This window comes from Euprymna scolopes, chromosome 20 (assembly GCF_053919585.1).
Source record: "Euprymna scolopes isolate OS-2025 chromosome 20, ASM5391958v1, whole genome shotgun sequence".
Classification (NCBI taxonomy): Eukaryota; Metazoa; Mollusca; class Cephalopoda; order Sepiida; family Sepiolidae; genus Euprymna; species Euprymna scolopes.
In genome coordinates, this window is record NC_136501.1 from 49858688 (window position 1) to 49876054 (window position 17367).

At 33.1% G+C, this 17367-nt stretch overlaps 1 protein-coding gene and 1 pseudogene across 1 annotated transcript in view; one reads left to right on the top strand and one right to left on the bottom strand.

Moving 5' to 3' along the window:
- The window catches only part of LOC145241425 (LETM1 domain-containing protein 1-like), a 415771-nt gene that overhangs the window by 276922 nt on the left and 121482 nt on the right, over positions 1-17367 (bottom strand). The window lies entirely within an intron of this gene.
- On the top strand, positions 10100-10257 carry LOC145241753 (U2 spliceosomal RNA; annotated as a pseudogene).

Sequence of the window (17367 nt, forward strand, 5' to 3'; positions counted from 1 at the left end):
ATTGGGAAAATTAATGGATTTGAGTCGTTGTGAACGCGTATCCTATAGCCAAGGTTGCCCGAGTTGATTCAAGGGATCTTAACGTTTGCCAGCAATGGCTGATCACAATTTATGGAGCGAACACTCTCCACATAAATGGATGCTGAGTAAGTGATAAGTGATAATGTATAATAGCCATCATATATCCATGTTGAGACTAGCTGATCGCACAAAAGTGGGTGGGAATTACACAATGGCGACAGATGCTTCGAGGATATGAAGGTTTTTAGGTTATAGTCAGCTAACGACTTCCTAACTTCCGGCGTGGCTGCTACCGGAAGTGGTGACAAAGCAAATCAGTTCCTTTGCTTTTTTTTTTTTTTTATCTCACGGCTATGTGCTTGTACTTTTTTTTTTTATTATTACGTTTTTCCGATCGTTTTTTTTTTTTTTTAGTTTTTTAGTTTTAGTCGAAAAGTTTTTTTTTTCGGTCTTATTTTAATTAAGAATTACTGAAATTAGTTTTATTTATTTATTTTTTTAAAAAGAATCATTAACACTTATAAAAATCTTTTAAAACTATTTTGGGAATATTATATTTTAAAGTTTTTATTTTGACTTCAATAATTTTATTTTTATACTTTCAGAAACATATTTATTATATTAATTCGAAAAAAAAAATTAAAAAAAATTATTTTTAAAATTTAGATAAAAAACGTATTTTCATAATTTCATAAGCATATTTCTTAAAAAATTTCAAATAAAATAAAAACTTTTATTTTTAATTTTGTTATTAAAAGTGCAAATAAAAATTGTATTATTTTTATCTGCATAACTTTGTCAATTGTAATCCCATTGATTACTCTACACGCAATACCTCTTATTCTCGAGTGGCTTCCGGGCCTTGATAAGTGGTGACTGTCATGTAAAAAAAAAAAAAAATGTATATTTTTCAATAATATCCTTTTTTTTTTTTTTAAATATATTTTATTAAAATAAATCGCTTCACACTAGGAATACTAAAGAACAATAAAAGTGAAGGAACTGGTTTACTTTATCACCGCTTCCGGTAGCAGCCACGCCGGAAGTTAGGAAGTCGTTAGCTGAGTATAACCGGATTTAAAATCTTTAGTAAGGTAGCTGAAATTGCACCTGTGTTTCATAGTTTCATATAGACTAGTGTGGGCACTGGAGACGATCTCTCATTTCTGCCATATGTCGTGTTTATAGGTATTAGGATTAAACAAGTGAAGAGTGGTTGAAAAATGGTGAGCGTAAGAATGCAGACGTGGAAAGGTATTTTGAAAAAAAAATGTGAAGCTGTCTTATGTAGTAGTCATGTTGGAGTGGAAAAATGTAGAAGAATGGTTGAAAAAAAAAGTGAGCTCGGTCGGTAGAGGAGAAATCTTTCATGACTGAGATTATTTTTGTTCCTATCCAGAGTGTCCCTTATTGGGAAGCTGCATTTTGCCCACAAGACTATTATGTGTTGATATATTTAAATAACTATTACTTTAAATACAGAAATTATATTTCAAGTTTTTGTTTTCTGTTCTTCTATGTCCATTTTTTCCCCATGTTTTTCATCAAAATGTGTAGCATATTAGTTATCTCACAGGTCATCATCTGTGATCGCTTACTGACAGTAACTAGTGGTGTTCCCTGGAGACCAAGTGACAAAAAGTCACCCCAGATTTCCAGTGTTCTCCACCTTGACCACTTGTGTAGATGATTGCATGTTATCGCAACAACCGTTGTCACTGATTTCTCGTTGGCATCGGCCAATGGTGGTTCCTGGGGTTTGGGTGACAAAATGTCTCCCCAAGGTACCAGATTTGAACTGCACACTTCCAGTGGAGATTTGGTTAGTACTCTCCCACCTCGGTCTTTCCATCCTCCCTAACCCTTCATAACTAGTTGGAGTGGCACCAATCAATGTCATCTACACCAGTTTTTTTAATTACTATTATTATTATGATAGTAATAAGGGTGCTTGTGCATTGTACTATGTGTATTTTAAATATTATTTCCAAGTTAAATTAAATTTTAGGTTTGTATTACTATACACATAGATTCGAAAAAGTTATCAAAAAATAAATATATAACAAATAAATGTTATCAAAGGCAAGATAAGTTACTCTTCTACCTATCTGGAAAGGTTTTTAGTGGTTTTACTCCCTTTAAAACGTGTAATCGCTTAAAAAATCATACAATGTTTATCGATATATTTTATTTGTTATATATTTGTTTTTTGACAACTTTTTCGAATCTATGTGCATAGTAAAACAAACCTGTCATGTAAATTATTTACAGTTAAAATGTTATAAAAAACAAAAAATTGAAGTTTTAAAAATATTTCAAAGAAATAAATTACGCCCGGTGCTAAAATATTGAAAATCCACCGATCGTAAAAAAAAAAACACTGTCGGGAAAAATCTTAATTATATTTTGAAAAACTCAGTGAAAAGTTTTATTTATTATTAAAAGAATAAATTGAAAAATATATAAAAAAATTTTTGTTTTGCAGTAAAAAAAATAATATTTAATATTCGACTTTCTCCGATATAAATTAAAGTTCAAAAACGAGTTCACTTACTATATTTTGTTAGATTAAAATTCTCCCAATGTGCAATTATAATAATTATTATCCAAATGTAGAATTGTTCTTTCTCTGTAGAACATATATAGACAATCGGTAACACATATTGGTAGCCATGGACAATCGGTAGCCATAATTTTTTTGCCTGTTAGCGTGACCGCGTGGTTGAATACCGGAAGCTGTCTATACCTACAACTTAATCAGGAAGTGACGTTACACTGTCATGTGCATCGGCCTTCTTCTTACTCTCGGTAGCCACGGTATAAGATGTGTTGTACTCGGTCTCTCTTTGAAAGTCTTCCTTGGGTTTTCTCGGAGAGAAGACACGCGTATTAAATTCGTCTACCTTACCGGCTTGTTACCATTATAAGGAAAGATTATTTGTAAGCAACGACGTCATTTCGTTGCAAGCCTAAAAGCGACTTTTCTCTCCGCACCCCACCCTTTATTCGCTAAGAATTTCAACAATTCGTAACATGGAGAAAAGGGAGAATTTTCACGTTGACATAGTATGTTGAAAGACATTTTTGATTTTTAAAAAATTCTTGATTTAATGAATTTCACGCTTTCAATCGAAACTTGTCTCCTGACAGCTGATTAGATAATCGGTTTCACATTTTCGGTTTGCTTATGTAATCTGCCAGAAGATACTGATGTAAAGTTGCCAGAGATTGGGTTGTAAACTGGATAAGTACCTAAGATTCAACGCTTGGTACAGAAAAGCACAAGAGTCCTCATTGATTCTCAAGAGCGTTAAATACCATGCATTTACCCAAATTTTGTTTAATATGAATTTACGTATTTACAATCTTACTGATGAGTGTAGCACCACTCCAAAAATTGAATTTAATAAAATGTAAAACAAGTTCATATAATGTTATTTATGGGCTAGGCACAAAAATAAAATGGGGTTCCTTATTTGGCACTCGTATTTTATACACTAGGAGGACATTTTTTTGTGTTTTAATTTTTGAAGAATTCCAAGTAGAGGCAATTCAGAGAGTTATTAAAGTTTTGCATAACGTATTGGTAAAAACAAAACAAACACAAACTAAACCAGTGTCTGCACATTTATTGAAATAAAATAAGTTTTTTTTTTTTTTAGATTTTATAAAATAATTAGAATTTCGAAATAAATTATAGCAAGCATTTTTTGTGTAATATATATATATATATATATATATATATATATATATATATATATATATATAAATGTATGACTAAAAAACATTTTTGAAAATGAATAACTTTTTTAAAAAAATGAACCTTTTAGAATAGTCTCTCTAAAAAAAAGAAAAATTCTGAAATCAATGAAAGAGGTCACTAAGTAAGCCTAAAAAAAAAAATCCCAAATTTTATAAAAGTAAACTTTTGTAATACATCAAAATAATCATTAAAAGTTATAAACTTTTAAACTTCTTGAATTGTCTCCCTTTGTTTTGAGTGAAATTCTTACAAATGTCCTCCAAACCTAAAATGCACAAATGTCACTCATTTTCTTTATTTAACTGAAGGCAATGCCAGGTCTTTCTCCAAGTTCTTAAATATTTTGTGTGCTGTTGGTTGCTTTGTTTCTCTTATGGCATATCAACCCTTTGTCAAATTATTATCTTGCTATAATTTATTTCGAAATTCTAATTATTTTATAAAATCTAAAAAACAAACAAACTTATTTTAATTCAATAAATGTGCAGACAATCGTAGCCTCATAGGAGATGTCCTTTTCTCTTCCTTGCAGCCTCTATCTCACAGAAGAGATGTTGCGAGTTTGTCTCTGATGTATTGTTATTTTCGTGGAAAGTGTTCGACTGAGCTTCAGTCTATGGTCCCCTCTCGCCTAACTTTCACAAGAAACACTCGTCTAGCTGAAAACACTATCAATAATCCCCCCCCCACTCTTTATCTGTGTCTAAACCTAAACGTAGATTCCATGAACAAAGCTTCTTTCTTAGAACTGCACGCCTGTGGAATTGTCTTCCGTTTTCCTGCTTTCCGGCTGACTACAATATGGTTGTCTTCAAGTCTAACGTAAATAAGTTCTTGATGAGCCGTTCCATATAAGTTATCAAATTTACTGAATTTTCATTAATGATTACTATATTGTCCAATTTCTACTGTACACTCTTTAACCCTTATCCTTGAGTGGCCTCTTGGCCTTGATAATGCGGTGATGCCTATGTAAAAAACAAAACAAAAAAAAAACAATGGTTTAGTTTGTGTTTGTTTTGTTTTTACCATTACATTACGCAAAACTTTAATAACTCTCTGAATTGCCTCTCCTTGGAATTCTTCAAAAATTAAAACACAAAAAAAAAAATGTCCTCCTAGTGTATAAAATACGAGTGCCAAATAAGGAACCCCATTTTATTTTTGTGCTTAGCCCATAACATCAGTTTATTTTGGTAAAAAGCCTTTTTGATTTCAAGCCTTTGGTATTGTTAACTAATTCTTTATGTGTATATATCAATGAATACAGTTTCATGCCGTATGCCCCAAGGCAGGCATAATGAAAATGGTCAAAATAAATGTTACCACTGTCAACTAATGGATGAGTCTATCAGGCATGTGCACACAATGTGATGATGTATAGAAGTTAAACCTGGTCAGTAAGGGTTGAGGATATGCGTTGCATGGAAAGAAATGGTATGAGCATGATGATGAGTGTGTAATGAAAGCTGGCTGTTTAGATCTGCGGACATCAGAATATTAAATCTGAATTGTATAGGGAAATGTGTGCAGAACAGGAAACTTTGTTGGTATGGTCACATTGAAAAAAAAAAAAGGATGAGAGTGCTTTGGTTAGTAGATGTAGAACAGTCGAAGTAGTAAGGTCAGTTGGCAAGAGTAGGCCGAGGAAACCATGGGAGGAAGTAATGAGGATGGAGATGAGAGAAAGAGAGATGAATAAAGATGTTGAGGGTTGAGGATATGCATTGCAGAGAGAGAAATGATATGAAAAAATAATGGATGTGTAATGTTAGTCTTAAAGATAGACTAAGTTCTGATGATCTTAAAGGAAAATTAAATCGCAAAAGTACAGGGCAGAGATTTTCAAACAAGGGTAAACTTACGCCTAGGTGAAGTACCAGATAATTTAAAAATAACTTTTTTTTTTTTCAGATTGTGTAATGACTAAGAAACGTACATAAAAGTTAATTTCATAATTTTCAATTTAGAAAAAGTTTGATTTTTAAAAAAATTTTGTGATACAAATGTAGAATACTATATTTATACAAAACCTAAAGACCTAAAACCAAGTTCTAAACAATAAGAGATTGCAGAGAGAGAGAGAGAGAGAGAGAGAGAGAGAGAGAGAGAGAGAGAGAGAGAAATGATATATATGAAAAACAGTATAGAGCAGAGATTCTCAACCAGAAGTAAATTTACCTCTAGGGGGTAAAAAATGATATAGTCGGGGGGGGGGGGGGGATTAAATAATTGAAGTATCTGATAATTTAAAAATAATAATTTCTTTTCGGATTGTGTCATGTCTAAGAAACGTAATAAAAATTAATTTAAGAATTTTTTATTTGGAAAAGAATTTGATTTTCTTTATTTTTATGATACGAATGTATAATAATATTTTTATAAAAAATCTAAAGTCCTAAACAATAAAAAAACGTTTCTTTTTCACCTTTTTGTTTTTCTGTCACTTTTATATGGCTATGATTTTTTTTTTTTTGTATAAGAGTAGGGGGTAAATGGAGGAATACATAAAGCCGAGGGGTCAATAATGAGGGAAAGGTTGAGAATGGCTGGTCTGGACAATAACGGTTATCATTTGTGAATATGATTCTTTAATTGTATTTATACCATACATTTGAAGCTATTCGATGACACTTTATGTTCATAAATAAAGGTTTTATTGTCATTCGAAGTGTGAGTACATGTTTTTTGAGACACACTGGATATTATTGATGTGTGCAGAAGAATAAACTTCTATGGTATGGCCACCTTGAAGATATGGATTAGAGTTTTTGGATTAGTAGACGTAGAACAGTTAAGGTAGCAGGGTCAGTTCACAAGGGAAGGCCGAGAAAAACATGGAAGACAATGAGAAGAAAAGGGACATGATATAAAGAGGGATAAATAAAGACCTGGCCAGAGATAGGTTAGTTTGGAAGTTCATTTTTTAAAGCTACCCAACACGTAAAACAGACGTTAAATCAAATAAGATTAAGAATAAAAAACAAAAAGTAGACGAATGTTAACTTTTTTTTTTTTTTTTAACTCGATGCTAAATCTTTTGAAGGTGATGACCGATTGAAAATCTACTTCACAAGAAGCGGAAACACAGGTTGAAGCTAGCAATGGAAAAAAAAAACAAAAAAACTACAGATGATGATGATGATGATGATGATGCCCGAGGGTGACAAGCTGGTCAAATACCGATGAGACACTCAATTTCTGGAGGACAGCATTCGTAGACCAATTGAGAATTAGGAATGGTGGGATGTGTGATGATCAGTCAGCTATGGAAGTCTCGTCAGCTGCCCTGTCGGCACTTTTTGGGAGAGAATGGAAAAGAAGACACATGGTGGGTTGATCAATTGAGTGCTTTAATTATAGATATACCTAAAAACATTCTATGAAATATATACATTAACACACACACAAAAGATACTCAGTAAACGGTGCTCAACCAATAAAGATGGAATCCTCCCAATATGGATAAGTTTGACACTGCTCATACTTTTCGACCTTCGGGCTAGTATCAAAGTTGTGCATCTGTTTGGTCCTCGGTCGGTGTAAAAGGAGTACTTCTAGGTTGAGGCAATTTTTTTTTTTTTTTCAAATCCAGAATGTCCCTTTTTGAGAGCTGTATGTTCCTCATATTAAACACTGACCTTGTGTCTAACTTTGCTCTCGTTGGGAGAGTAAGTAAATAGTGATATGTTAAAGGGAGCACTTTGTATTAACCATGACAGATGCTGCAGATGATGGCTACGGTATTTTAGGGATCGATCTTCTTAAACTTATTAAAGTTTCCCATAATGACGTGGTATCATTTACTTTTTATGGAAATGGCTTCAAACAAAGTGTGAAGCCATTTGATGTAAGGGTCAAGAACAAGTGAAGCATGCATGCCCCCCCCCCCCGTGAGTGCACAGTTAACGAGGTGTAAAAAACAAATGACTAAGTTCAGCATTTCCCCTCTCCCCACTCATTTAGTCACAAAAGTCTCCAGGGGACGTCAAATCCAGGTAAAAATGAACAAACGGTGCAATTTTAGACCTTAACATATTTAAATCTGAGTTCTGCACCAGGCAAAAAAAGAAAGGACGAGGTCCACCATTTGCCCCCCCCCCATCATTTAGCCCCAAAATAGACCTATATATATAAGCTTCAAAGGCCATAAGACAAAACTTATCTTATATACTTATCTATTAAAAATTCCACAATTTCTTTCACAGATCAACTTCAAATATAATCTAATATATAAAGTTATTTTGTTGGATTTTCAAATAGCAACCCATCTGACATATCGATATTTAATTCGAACTAGCCAATTTAATTCCACCTTTTTTCCCTCCTATGTTATTGACAGGAAGATATTCTAATCTTGATGATACTCATTCCGGACATTTTGCCTTATACACCAAAACGGGTAAAAAGGAACTCATTGTATGCAATTATAGACGGCTCTCTCTGAGTTTTTAATATCACACACATTATATATATATATATATATATATATATATATATATATATATATATATATATATATATATATATATAAAGAGCAAATAGTTAATAAAACATGTTAAAAAACACTTTAAAAAAGAATTAAAAACATATTTAATTTGAAAAGGAAACACTAAATAAGTGGATAGTCCTTAATCCGCAGAGTTTCGAATAAATACTTTCCTTCTCATCAGAGGGTAGGATTTAGCAAAATGCGGGATCGGATTTTGCTTGCAAAAGTATTTGATGAAACTACAAGTAAGTCAAAGATCCTACTTGATAACAAAAAGTGAAGCAGAGGGAATAGGGTGAAGAAAAAAGTGATTTCATGTGAATGGATGAAAGGTAAAGTACAAATGACGGTAAAATCCAAAAATGCAAATCCAAGAAACTTAGTTAAATTTTATATATATATATATATATATATATATATATACAGGGTGTCCACAAAGTGTGGCTACATTGATTAATAATAATACAATATTACATTTTACAGCACAAGTTCTTAATACAATAGATTGAGCAAGTATGTTTACATGCTGCATTGCTCATGGGGAACGAACTTCAAAGTGTGCTGTTATAGAGTATCATGTTAGATAAGAAACTCAATGTTGCCCAGAAACAATGAAATAATAATGCAGTATTATATTTGGTAAGTGGTATATGTTAATCCAAATGTGCTCAATATCCTACGTAAAGCAGGTGTGTTTAAAAACTTTACTGGGTTGTGTTATACTTCTGTATACAAGATAAAATACTCGATGTTGCCAGAGATCAATAATAATAAGTAATAAAACTGCAACACTAACCAGTAATTTGAATACTGCAAAAGAAATAAAACAAAATTAGAAAGAATACTACAACAGGGAAGCAAGTAAAACCAAAACTGAAAAATGTCAAGCTAACTATGCCCCCCTCCCCCCAAAAATGGTGGTGATGGTGCCACACAAGAGAATTGTGAAGAGTCTGGGAGGAGCGTGAGGGGAGAGCACTAACTAGTTCTCTATTAAAATGTGTAAAGAGTACTGGGGTCTTGGGAAGGCCGTTTGTCAGTCAAACTACAAGGAATTTCAATGACGGTTGTCAGCGAGAAATCAAAGTTAAGTGGTTGTTGTGATAACACAAAGTCATCTACGATGGTTATTGAGAGGAAGATAGGATTGGAAATATCTGGGGAGACTTGTAGTCACTCAGATTCCAAGGAACACCGCAGATTATTGCCAGTGAGAGATCGCACGTGATGGCCTGTGTGACAACTAATATTGAGTGGAAAATAATACAGTATTACGTTTGGTAAATGGCATATCTTATGGCGTTCAATGGCATAGATAGAGCAGGTATGTTTACACGCTGTGTTGCTTTCCTGTGTTTGCATGTGAGTGGGTTTCTCGTCTCCACATTAATTACACATTATTCGTTTTTCGATTTGCATGAAATAATAAAATAAACTTATTAAAAGTTCCTATTTCACAAAATAATTTGATTACAAAATTGAAGACCAACAAAATTAATTTCTGTTCTTTTGTAAACAAGTCACTCATCTATTCTTTTACACGTGGACAACGCTGAGTAGGTACAACTAGCAAGTCCATCCTTTTTTTTAATTTTTATTTTTATTTTTATTATTTATCAGCCACAAAAATGTTCAGATAAAAAATAATTACAAGATTAACTAATCCTTTATTTATGAAACCCAAAAGGCAAAGATATATTTATTTTTTTTTGTTGTTTTTTTTTTAATATTAGTTTGCAAAACAATTTTTATTTTTAGATACAAAAAAAAAAAAATAAAAATAAAAGCCAAACATACAAATCTTTTAGAACCTCTACAATGAAAATGCTTCTTGGCCTTTTGGCCAAGATCAAAGTGTAGTATCTGTTCTTCAGATGCTGCACTTCCATTTCGTGTTCTCTTTCGGTGGAGGAGCAGTGCTTCACGACTGAGACAATTTTTTTAATTTTTGTACGTTTTCTCCACTTTAAAAAAACGACCCTGGTGTCTAACTCTGTCCCGTGGAGAGGCATTGTAAATAGGTACAATGAAAATGTTTTGCCTATTTTTAATGAAATTTTAATGATAGGAAAATAACAGAAAATTATACAGATTCTCAAGATGACAAGCAAGATATGATGGATATACAATACAGGATCTCAAAGAAAACAAGTGAAGCATACATGGTCTCACGTGAGTGCACAGTGAACGAGGCATAAAAAAAATGACTAAGTTCAGCATTTGCCCCCCCCCCGCCATTTAGCCTCAAAAGTCCCCAGAACGTCAAATCCTGGTGAAAATAAACAAACGGTACAGTTTTTTAGGCCTTAACATATGTCAATTTGAGTTCTGGACCATGCAAAAAAGAAATGACTAAGTCCATCATTTGCACCCCCTCCCCTCCCCCATTTAGTCCCAAAAGTCCCCATGGCCTTAACATATTTAAATTTGAGTTCAGCACCATGCAAAACTGCTAAATAGACGTACACAGAAAATTTTGGACAAATATGGTAAAATAGTCCCAAAAATGGAAATGTTTTTGTTAGCCCTAAAAGAGCCCCTGTGGCATACCCAAGAGTTATCGCGAAGTATAAACAAACAAAATTATATAGAAATCAGTTAGTTACAACTTTTCAGAAAGTTTTATAAAAATCCAAGGCACCAATTTTTTTTATAAGCACAAAAGTGTCAATTTTAGCCATTTTAACCCGAAAGCACCCTTAGGGGGACAACCGGAGTTTTCCCGGAAAAGCCGTTCTGTTACTTTTTTACTCATATCATGTTTAATGTTTGTGCAAAATTTTAAAAAATTCCCAGACGTAGTTATTGAGAAAAGTGCGGATAGACGAATGGACAACGGTGAATTTACAGGTCCACCCTCCTTTTGACGGGGGACCATTAACTATATTAAAATTTAATAATAATTGGTTTATTATAAAAAGGACTGGGATCTATTATTATTATACAATTATAAAACCTATAAAAGTTACTTATTAAAGAGACATAACTAATTTTTTTCTTATTTGTTAAAGCATGAGCTAGAAGGTGCTAATAGAGAATGGGGAATAATGATTGAACAAAGTTAGAAGGTTGAAGTAGAGAGAAAGAGGGGTAGAACGATAGAACTAGAAAGAAATAAAAAAAATATGAAGAAAGAGAAGGAGAACAAGAATGAAAACAAGAGAGAGATAAAGAGGAGGAGAAAACAAAGAGAGGAAAAGAAACAGAACAAAAAGAGGAAGAAGTGGGGGATAGAACAAAGAGAAACGAGAGAAAGAGAAAAGAAAAAATAGAAGAATAGAAAAGAGAGTGTAGAAAAGAGGAAAAAAGAGTGAAATAAAAGAGAACAGCAAGTTGAGAGAGAGAGAGAGAGAGAGAGAGAGAGAGAGAGAGAGAGAGAGAGAGAGAAGCCAAGAGATAGGGAGAGATGAGCAATAATATAGAGAAACAAGCGAAGAGAGAGAGAGATAGACAAGGAAAGGAAGAGAGAAACAAGTAAAGAGAGAAGGAGAGACAAAGGGAGAGAGGAGAAAAAGAGAATAAAGAAGAGCGAAGGGTAAACAAAAAGAGAGAGAGAGAAACAAAAATCATAAAGGGAGATCGAATCAGCAAGAAAAATCAATAATATGGGGACAACAGAATGAGCAGAGAACCAACCATGCAGACACACGGACACATGCAAATAGACAAACATTTTCACCTGGGCGTATTACACGAGAGCTGTAGACGTTTCTGTCATAAGCTAATTTACTTGAAAAGGCGCACAAGATAAAAGTGAATCAAGATCTGTATGCACGTATATATGGATGCAGATATGTGTGTATATACATGCACACACGTTTAATTAAGGCATATTTGCGTACCTATTTACAATGCCTCCCCATGGGACAGAGTTAGACACAAGGGTCGTTTTTTAACGTGAAGAAAAGGTACAAAAATAAAAATTGTCTCAGTCGTGAAGGACTGCTCCCCTCCACCGAGAGAGAACAAGAAATGGAAGTGCAGAACAGATACTACACTTTGATCTTGGCCAAAAGGCATATTTGTGTAGCAAACCTTTTATAATCATGTTTCTAAAAAGAACAGTAACCTTAGTAGTGATTTTATAAATAAAGTAAAGTCAATTGGATTCTTGAAACTACACTTAAATAGCATTGATTCTGGGTAATTCCATCTCAAATCATCCAGAAAAAAAAAACATCTTTGACACCCTTACCTTTCAGATTTTTTCCAAACTTTCACCATATGTTGGTATCATAAAATTTGCGCCTCGACGCAATATACGTAAACTACCAAATTTACAATATTTCCGGAACCGCTTAGAGTTAAAAGCTCAAATTTTCAGGATTCCCTATTTTTTATGATACCAACGTATGGTGAAAGTTTGGAAAAAATCTGAGAGATAAGGGTGTCATGGTCTGGATGATTTGAGATGGAATTACCCTTCTTCTAAATTGATATTTGATTCTAACTAGCTATATATTAAAGCAAATTTATTTACAATCTGCATTTTTATATAAAAAAGAAATTTTAATTCATAATTCGTTCATTAGCAGACACTGAGCTAGTTGCATCGTTTATTTTCAATGAATAATGAACAGAGATGATCATCCAATTAAAATGCTGCGTTTCATTCAAATGGAAAATTCAAAATGTCATCCAGAAATGCTGATTACATAATTATTCAATTCTTAAACTTCATTTACATCATAGTTAAAAATTAAATTCAAACACTTCTTAGGAATGATACGATAGATGTATAAGGTGAGGCTTAAAGGCAGACTTTATTCTCAAAGGAATATTAAATCTGGACAGTATATGGAGATGTGTGCAAAACAGGAGACTTATATGGTATGGCCACATTGAATTGAGACTTCGTTTAGTTAGTAAACGTGGAGCAGTTGTGGTAGCAGGGCTAGTTCACAGAAGAAGTCAAAGGAAACAAGTAAAAGATAAGGACAAGCATGATAGAAAGAGGGATAAATAAAGACCTGGTCAGAGATAGGCTACTTCGGAAGTCAATTTCTTAAAGCCGTCTAACACCAGGCAGCATGTAAAACGAATGTTGGCTTTGTTTGCGTTAACTTGAGCAAATACTTAACCACTTTTTAGATTGAAACAGTAGGTCTATTGTACCGACCAATGGCAATTTTGATTAGCTAAATTGAAATAATTATATCTGGCTCTTTTTATTGAGCACTATACACAACCTCGTTAAATTCAATATTTTTTTTTTTTTTTTTTTTTTTTGGATATTTTAACCTGGAATATATATATATGTATATATATACGATTTTGACTTAAAAAAAATAAAAACACATTTCCAAAGTAAATATTTCCTCCAAATGGTAAAAAGTGACAGATAAAAATAAAATCATTGAAACATCAGCTGGATTTTTTTTTCTTCTTTATTACATTTGGAAGAAAAAAGATCAGCATTCGCAAAAGCACATGAAAAATTATTAGGCTGACAAGAAGGTTCTTGTGGAATTTTAAATTTTGATTTCAAAAGATGTATTTTCAAATACGTTTTTGTTATGACACCTTTACTTTATACATCATTTTAAAGAGTGTTTTTCGCTCAGCATAATCGTTTAAATTATAATCATTTAAAAGCAATTATGTCTTCTTTTCAGAACGTAGAATACCAGATGGTGGGGGGGGGACCAAATTCCCACGATTTTCTTATTTCAATTCAAGCTAGGCTGAAAAGCTGCTGAAATAACTCGCGATAATATCAATGAAGTGTTTGGCCCAGTTTGAAACACTACTGAACGCATAACGCAATAGTGGTTTAAGAAATTTCATGGTGGCGACGAGAGTTTTGAAGATGAGGAGCATAGACGTCGGCCATCGGATGTTGACAATGATCAATTAAGAACCTTAGTCGAAGTCAATCCATGTACAACTCTTCGAGAACTTGTTTCTTAATTAGATGTAACATATGATTCCTGACCACTTGAGATTGGAAAGACGAAAAACCTGATAAATGGGTGCCTCACGAATTGAACGACAACCAAAAGATATGCCTTCTTTTATACAACAAGAACAACCCGTTTCTCAATCGGGTTGTGACTGGCGATGGAAAGTAGGTTCTTTACGACAACTAGCGACATTTAGCTCAGTGGTTAGATGCAGACAAAGTCAGAGTTGCACCAAAAGAAGGTCATGCTGACTGTTTAGCGTTCTGTGACTCGTCTCATCCATTACAGTTGTTTGAATGTAGGTGAAACCATTATGGCAGAGAAGTACTTTTTTTTTTTTTTTTTTTTACACGGTGGTCAACACTTATCAAGGCCTGGAAGCCACTCAGGGATAAGGGTTATTGCAAGTACAGTACGTTAGTGTTGAGATTTGATGAAGTGTTTACTTAAGGGGGCGGTTCATTAGGAATTTGTTTACGTTGGACTTGAAGACATCCAAGTTGTAGCCAGGTGGGAAGCAGGCAGACGGAACAGAGTTCCACAGGCGTGCAGTTCAAAGAAACAAGCTTTGTTCATGGAATCCACGTTTTGATTTAGGCACAGATAAAGAGTGGGGGTGTTTCTCGTGAAAGATTGGCAAGGGGGGGACCAGAGATTGAGGTTCAGGCGAGCACCTACCATGGAAATAACGATAAAACAAGGATAGGCTCGCAACGTCTCTTCTGTGGGAGAGAGGTTGCAGGGTAGAGAAAAGGGCATCCCCCACTAAGCCACGAAGTCTATTTTGTACTGTTAACAAATAGATGTAATGCATCAGAAACTTCGACAACAACACCCAGCATTAGTCAACAGAAAAAAAAACCCAATTCTCCACGGTAATGCTTGACCGCACGTTGCTAAACCAACCCTGCAGAAATTGAACGAATTCGGTTATGAAACTGCCTCATCTGCCACACTCTCCAGACCTCTCACCTACCAACTACCACTTTTTCAAGCATATCAATAACTTTATGCGTGAAAAATGCTTCAAAAAACCTAAGCAATATCTTAAACGCCTCCAGCGACTTTATCGCCACCAGAATGCAAGATTTTTACATTACTGGCATAAATAAACTTGTTTTGCATTGGAAAAAGTGTTGATTTTGATGGTGTTTATTTCGATCAATAAATCTTTGCTTAAGTCGAGATGTGTTTATTTGAATTTAAAAGTTAAAAACCGCAAGAACTTTCTTGTTAACCTGATTTTAAAAAATCTATGCGAGTCTTGAGTAATAAAACATTTGTAGACGAAAGTTTGTTGCTTAAATATACTGTAATAGTAGGGCAGATCGATTTTGGAACCCCGGTGAGGCAATGGTGATGATAGTTGGGGTTTGACATCGAAAAAACCTGCATGAAATATTTTTCTCCAAATTGTTATCTTTGCTTGAGGAAATGACTTTAAAAGTTGAAAAATTGAAGCGATTAAAAGGTTTTTGGTGAATTGTCAAGAACGTCCCGTCATCAAAACAATCCGTACTGTTAAGAAAATGGAATCATTATTTAGAATATATTTTAAACTACATTTTTAAATAAAATGAGTGAGGATAATGAATTAATAAAATATATATTAAGTGTAAAGTGCAAAAATAATGGCATTCAAATGAACGTCAAAAACATTATTTTTGCACCAACCTAATATTTCACATCAAATTCTATTTTAAATTTTTATTAAAATATGGTAATACTCCAGTTTTATATAAAACAAAAAGTAGTCCATACAATTTTATTCTACACATTCTTTACGAAACATAACCACGTAAATTTTAAAGTTTTTCTACTTAATAAAAAATAATTTGCAGAAAATTAATGTCAAATTTTAATTTCTTTTATTTTTAGGGAGTAATTGTTTTTAAGCAGTGTTTTTCTTCTAAAATTATAGTTTTAAAATCAAATAACTCACAAAGAATAATATGAGTAAATACAGAAACTCCTTTAAAAGATTTTGTTATTTGTGCATCTATGTTATTGTGCTAAAATAACTTATTTAGAAAGCCATTCTTAATATGGGAAGGAGGTTGTATTGTAACTAATCTGTACTTTCACCTAAAAATTTAATAAACAAAAATTTCATAAAAATTAAATTAAACTTGAAAATACTATTAAAAATAGCATAGTAACATAGATGCACAAGCACTGGTTTTTCAAACTCTAAACACTAAACACTCGTTTAAAATGGCACAGCCACAGCAAGAATGAATCTCTTTATGGATAAATTCATGTTATCGAAGAAGGAGCTAAAATTTGTTAAAAATGTCTAAACTAAACACTACTATGCCTCTGATTTGGTTTGGTCCTCTCTCTTCAATACATCTAATTCAACTCTATAAAGTTTTTCATTACTTCTTATCATAACTAGCACTTATTTTTATACATATGAAACTGGAATATAGCCTAATACAGTTTCCTTCAGTTATAATCCATTTATTTATTTTACTTTTCAGATTAGAATGTCAGTAAAAGCACGATGTTCAGTTTTAACCCGTGGTTCACAAAATTTGCTGGTCCACCTTATCATTTGGATGAAACAGCACCCCCAACTTCACGACAAGTCATCCAGTTTAGTTATTTCCTCGAAAACAGTTATCCCCACTTAAAAAATAGTGAGATTTTTAAGTTAATAGCAAAGGAATTAATTAGTATTTGGCAAGCAATCAATCCACAATTGCCCTTGTTAAGGTAACATTATATAGGATAGAAGGTCAATATATTTTGCTATAAGAGGGCCAAACAGATTGACAGGAAATCTCTTGCAGCAATCAAAGTGAAAAGAATGAAGGAACAGTTAGACAGACTGTTTGATATATCTTCTTGTAGCTGTAAACTGTCTGTCTTGAGATGTGATGACTTTGCAGTAAAGTTCAAGACAGAAAATTGTCAAACAAGGCACGTAATCTGCACTTGTCCTCCTAACAAGGAGGTAAAATTAATTTTATAGATTCACCTGCAATTATGTTCCTTTTTTGTGGAAAATAAAATAATATATTGGTATTTATTATGTAATCTGGCTCTATTATTAAACATGCAAATTTTTCAATTTTCAAGTTCCACTTACAGCAATTTTTAAATTATATGATGGAACAACAAAAAGCCTGACAAAATTTACTGGTCCTTTGGGGAAACTTTGTATCAATAATTATCAAGGTTTG